This window comes from Antechinus flavipes, chromosome 2 (genome assembly GCF_016432865.1).
Source record: "Antechinus flavipes isolate AdamAnt ecotype Samford, QLD, Australia chromosome 2, AdamAnt_v2, whole genome shotgun sequence".
Lineage (NCBI taxonomy): Eukaryota > Metazoa > Chordata > Mammalia > Dasyuromorphia > Dasyuridae > Antechinus > Antechinus flavipes.
This window is the reverse complement of record NC_067399.1, coordinates 52,941,717-52,947,716: the sequence shown is the minus strand read 5'-3', so window position 1 is coordinate 52,947,716 and position 6,000 is coordinate 52,941,717. Positions and strand designations below refer to the sequence as shown.

The following is a 6,000-nucleotide window of genomic DNA, read 5'->3' as shown; positions in this document are numbered from 1 at the left end:
GTCAGCTAAAGAGGTTGAGAGCATACGCTTGCTTGTGTCCTGGAAAATTTAAACGGGCTGAACTTGGGAGGCGGTGCGCATGCGCTCTGACTGAAGAAGTGACCAAAGGGAGTGGGATCAGGTTAAGGTGAAAGCGCGCGCACGAAGATAAGGGACGAGGCCGGCGCTCGCGCGTCGTTTCCTATTCCCTCTCTGGGCGGGTGGGGGTAATGCGTCTGCGCAGGTTTGGGAAGACGACCGCCGCGGGGGAAGGGAATCGCGGCGCCTGCGCACTGCAGCAGCTCCTCTCGCGAGGACGGACGCCATTATCGCATCTCCCCGACAAACACCACGAGAATTCCGCAGCCCACACGGTAATTGCAGCTCCCGCAGCCGGTCGCGTCTCCACCTCCCCCCCTTCCCGCGGGGCGAGAGCGAGAGCGAGATCTCCCCCTCCCCCGCCTCTCCCCTGCTCTCCTCTCCCGGCCTGGCCGGGCCCAACTCCAGCTCCCTCCGCCCGGCCCGGCGTCCGCCTCAGCCCCGGGGCGGCCGGGCCCGGGCCTCGCCGCGCCCCCCCGGACCGGAGCCGCCGCCGCCGGCAGCGGGAGCAGGAGCGCAGGCCCGGCCAGGCCTGCCAGGCCCCGCCGCCAACGGCGGCCTCGCTCGGGCCGCCCGCTGCCCGAGGGTCGCGGATACCAGGGCGGGGGTGGGGGAGGAGGCAGCGGCCGCTTCCTGGGCGGTCATCGCAGGCTCCGGGCTCGGCGGCGGCCCCAGAGACCGGCCCGCCCCACCCCCTTCCTTGACAGATGAGGAAACTGAGGCCCGGCCGTGGAGGCCGCCTAACACGGCCCCCTCACGGGTCCTGGGGACTTAGGACTAAAAGGGGGAGCATTAGTTTTCATTTTTACAGGCGAGGAAACTGAGGCCCAGGGCAGGGAGTCCTTTCTCCCGCATGGCTTCCTTCTTGGCTTCTTAACATTTGGAAGTGGAAAAGGGGCCTTCCCTAACTTTACAGATGAGGCATAGAGGGGTGAGAAGTGAAGTAGCCTGAAGCCAGAGAACCGGAAAATAGTGGATCTTAACTGCGAGTCGGGACCTGGTCGCTTAGACTCTTTTTTTTTTTTTTTTTTTTTTTAAAGGAATAACTGAGTATTCCCATTCCCTCGCCCCATGAAATGGTTGGAGAAGATTATTTAGGGCATTATTTATGACTCTCCCCAATCTCCCCGCTCTTATTCTTTCCCAAACGTAAAGGTAATTGATTTTCTCTTCCAGCTCACCTGGTGCAATACGTATTGTAAACAGCCCACGTGCCTGCGACCCACCTTTGTAAATTTCTGAAGCCCTAAATTTTTCTATGGGCTTTGCAAACAAAATCTTTATGCTTTAAAAAAAAAAAATAGCTCGTGGCCCCTCTTTTTTTCTTTCATTGGCTTTGTAGACTTTGTATTAGAAAAGGAATTTTGATAAATTATAAAAGCTTCAGGATTTGGGAAATTAAATTCTTGAAAGTGAAATTATTATTGGTTCTGTGATTATTGAGCTTCTCTACTTATGTTCTTGCAGTTGGTCAGTATCTTGTCAGATAATACTTTTTTTTTTTTTTTTTTGGTGAATTTCGGTTTCTATGGCAATTCAAACAAGTTGTTTTGGTGAGATTGGGGGATATTTAATGTGTGTGTTGAACCTAGGCATTTTACCATACCTGAACTAGGAAAAAGGAAAGCTTACTTTAGTATTGCTAACAAGACTAATTCAACATTATGTTAAAAATGAATACCAGATTGCTCCATTTTTCCTGTTATGCTTAGTTTTCACTTCTTAGAATGGTATTTTGTAAAGTCTTAGCTCATTCTTTAGTCTCATAGAAGGGTTAAATTCTGTGATTGTATCCAGAGTATACCACAAATAAGTTGGTGGGATTTTTAAGAATTGGAACAATATTAATCCGAAGTACAAAACTTGTTAAACTTATCATTGTTCCATAACTATCCACATAGATCTTTGAATTACTGATTGTATATATTGTGTTTTAAAAAAAGAAATTGGGATTTGACTTACTTTGAATTTTGGGAATATGTAGAATTTTAGAAATGAAAGGATATGTAGAGAGCATTATTAGTCCATTTCCTAAAGTGACTGAATAGCTGGATTTTGCCTCACTTCATATTATTTTTGGTGATACTGATTTGGCTCTTTTGAATCTTAGCCTTGGTTTTTGCTTTGGTTAGTTTTAATTTTCCATTTTTGCTAAGTTGGGGCAAAATTCAGACAAATATACAATCACAACATGAGCATAATTTCTTTGTTTTGGTATTCCATAAATGTGGGTTGCAATTTTTCTCTTAGTTTTCAGTTGTAATTGCTAAAAAATGAATTGGAACTGCCAGTGTGATGGGGTTTTTCTACTTTGTTTTGCACTGTGACAAAAACAAAGCATCTTCACTGGATCCATCCTCAGAGCTTTTGAATCCTGATAGCACTCTGGCTAGCCCTCTGGAGAGGAATGAGAGCTGCTGGTCATATCCAAACTTTGAGAATGTCAGCTGGTTCCTAGGTGGATATGTTCTTAGCTTGTGAAGAAGATGGTAAACATTTTCAGGGGGGAGGAAAAAAATAAGCCTGAAAAAGAGGGGAAGGTGGTAGGCAGGGAGATGAAAGAACATTTATTAAGTGCCTATTGTATGTTGGATATTTTACAAATACCATCTCTTTTGGTACTGCTAAACTGATGTGAGATGTGAGAAGGTTCTGCCCAGTGAAAAAGCCCTGACAGAAAGGATCTGGAGGTGGGACTCCAGCAATCTGATTTGTTTTGATAAAAGGGCTGCGTGATTTAGGCTTTCATTTTTAGTATCCTCTGAAAACATGTGGGGCTTAGATTAGGTTTCTAAGGATAGTTGCATTTCCAAAATACTGAATTTTTCTTTACAAATAATAGTGATATTTGTGGGATGATGGGTGAGTTAGGTTTGCAGTCCATGGCTGTGGAAATTTTTTTCTAGGTGTGAAGTATTCTGAATAACTTTGTTTTAGTTATAACTCACTGACTGAACTTTGGCTTTGCCAAGCCAACAGCCTTGGGAATCACTAGAAAAAAATCAAACAAGTGGTCCCCAAGATAGTGAAGTAGAAGGGTGTAGGATGAACATAGAGCTGGGACATTCAAGCTTAACTTGGACTTAATTGAAGGAACGAGGATTTTGCTTTGGAACAGCTTGGTAGGGAGGGAGACATAAAGTAATAAGAGAAATGTTGCCTTTCACTTGACTCTCACTTCAGAATTCTGCATGATTGCCACATGTAATAAAGATTGAACAACTTAAAATTTGCATTGTGGCATAATTAGTATCTTAAGTGTTTATTTTATTTGAATAGTGAAGATATAGATAAAAGTATATGTTATCCATGATATAGCTATCTCTAGATATGTACAATAAATGCATTCCAACAAAACCCACTTTTTAAAGTGAGATTTAATTCAGTCAAGTTGTATTACATTTTTACTATGTGGAAGGCACTGAGTTTGATGGTAGAGATACAAATGTGATAGGTAAGTTTCTGTCCTGATTGAACTTAGACTTTATGGGAATGGGGGAGTAGGGCTCTGAATATACACGGATAACTCTGATTAGAAAACAGAATGAAAGTTGCAAAGGATATCCAAAGTGTCAGGAAAATTTGATAAGGAAGGCAGCATCTTCATGTGGGGGAAGGTGGGTTGTACAGAGAGAACTTCATGAAAGAGCAGAAACCTGAATTTCAACCTTGAAAGAACCTGGCAGACAGAAAAGAATTTTGGCAGGCTCACAGATGGGCGAGTCTAGTTTGGCCATTGAGAACATAAGACCAGAACATAGGATAACCAGTGATGGTGTACAGAGGTGGGAGATGTCAGGTATTTGGGGAGCTACCAGGAGTCTAGTTTGATCAGAATCTATAGTGCATAAAAGCACTTAAGATGAAATAAACCTGGATAGTTGTCAAATAGATTCTAAGCTCCTGTCTTTTTTCTTCCAATATAAAGGAAAGTTGATGGCATTCTTGGAACTGTGGTGGGCCTTCAATGAATGAACTTCCTATTAAATCTCTGTGTCTGCCATTAGGAGGCCTGATGGCCAGGCGAACTGCATCATGAGTAGTTGTAGGATACTGTGTTGGGCAGAAACTACCACTCTTTCTGCTCTAACTTAAGGATTAAAATTTTACCAAATGATTAACAGACAACAAAATGTTTCAAAACAGCATTTTCAGGCACATAATTGATTCTTAGCTTTTTATTTACTGAAACAAATGTTGAGAAAGACCTACAATTATACTGAAGTTGCCACATGAGGTATTTATCTTAGGTGCCCATATGTTAGGTGATTGTCAAACATGGTTCCTAAGGGAGGAACAGTATAGATCATTACCACATAGCCAATACTTCATTAAAAACCTCTAGTAGATGATTTTTTTTTCTTTTTTGCTGAGGCGATTGGGGTTAAGTGACTTGTCTAGGGTCACACAACTAGGAAGAGTTATGTCTGAGACCAGATTAGAACTCGGGTCCTCCTGATTAAAGGGCTGGTGCTCTATCCATTGCGCCACTTATCTGCCCCGACAGATTATTCTTAAAACATTTGAAATAACTCTCAAGTCAACCAGTGTATTATTGGAGTTTTGCTAACAATTTAAAACTATCACTAAATCACACATGCCTAGTTAATTTTTATAATCTGTTATATATGGGAATGTTGCCTCATTTTAAGATTGTGGCTAGTGTGTTAGTGGTTGTTGTGTAGGGATGAATGGCTTAAATGTTGGGTATGTGTAAACTGGCAAGAAATGGGAGCTGCTCTTGCAGATTCTGATTACAGGTATGATTACATCTATCAAGCAGATTCCTACTGATACACCTAGAGCCTTTTACAAGCTCTCTGATCTCTCCAGTCTACTTGATTCTGCCTATTTTCCAATAGAATGTAAGCTCCTTGAGGGCAAGGACTGTTCCTTTTTTTTTTTTGGTCTTTGTATCCCTAGTGCCTACTACAGTACCTTACACATAGTAGGTGTTTAATAAATATATGTATTTTTTGAATTGTGTCTTTAAATTAATCTGACAATACAAGATAAGAATTGGAACTGAATAAACTGCTTATTATGACTATGACCCACTTCAAATTACTGTTTAAATAAAAAATAGGGCTTTTAAAATCTTTTTACTAACCAGGTTTTAAACGGTCACATTTTTTTTCTTTATAAAATCATTTTTCCCTCCCTTTATATTTTTATAAGTATGTTAAAATTCAGAGCATGACAGTATTAAAAAAACACATTTGTGTACTATCTTAGCACAATTTTAAAAACTACATTGAATGTGATGCATATGTAGTAAATAAAGGTCTGTTTTTGGATTTCCATTTCAAATGTGTAGTGTTCACAAAAGATCACACAAGGAAGGATAAAATGTAATTCACTGTGAACTTAATCCTTAAAATGGGATTTTATTAAGAAAAAAGAAGTTTGGATTCTAGGAAAAACAAGAGCAGAAGTGTGTTTCATATTTATGTGGTTCAATTTGACCACAGCCTAGAGTAGAAAACAAACTGGTGTGTATACTAGAACATCTAGCAATGCATGAGAAGTTTTAAAATCAAAAGCTTCTGGCAATCACTGTTCAAGGTATTGTTTTGATGGTTTATTTTGAAGTCCTCCAAAGATATTTTAAAATCTTAAATCTGAATATTATTAGTATTGACCTTTTAGGAGTTTTGAAGACCAGATTAAAATAAAGAGCCTCATCCCATTTGTAAACAGATCCCTCTATTGACTCTTCACCATTCCACTTTTTATTCTTTCACCACCTTTTAAGCAGAAAATTGCTTTGTTGTATTTATGTGACAGAGCTAGGTAGAAAAGTGGGGGAGTAGTGATGGTACTAGGGTTTCAAACAGTATTTTCCAAAAGATTACTTTGATTTTTTTGTCTCTACACAATCATGATAATGACTTACCATCAATACTGTAGTTTTTGAGTTTT

The 6,000-nt window shown here is 40.7% G+C and overlaps 1 protein-coding gene across 5 annotated transcripts in view; it reads left to right on the top strand.

The window, feature by feature from the left end:
* Positions 1–200: 200 nt before the first annotated feature.
* The window catches only part of BANP (BTG3 associated nuclear protein), a 244,254-nt gene continuing 238,454 nt past the window's right edge, over positions 201–6,000 (top strand). Inside the window, exon 1 of one of the 5 annotated variants that reach the window (XM_051974821.1) lies at positions 201–353. The gene's annotated coding sequence lies outside the window, so the exon portion shown is untranslated. The remainder of the gene's footprint in view (positions 354–6,000) is intronic. The other 4 variants (XM_051974822.1, XM_051974824.1, XM_051974823.1 and 1 more) reach the window with 4 other exon arrangements.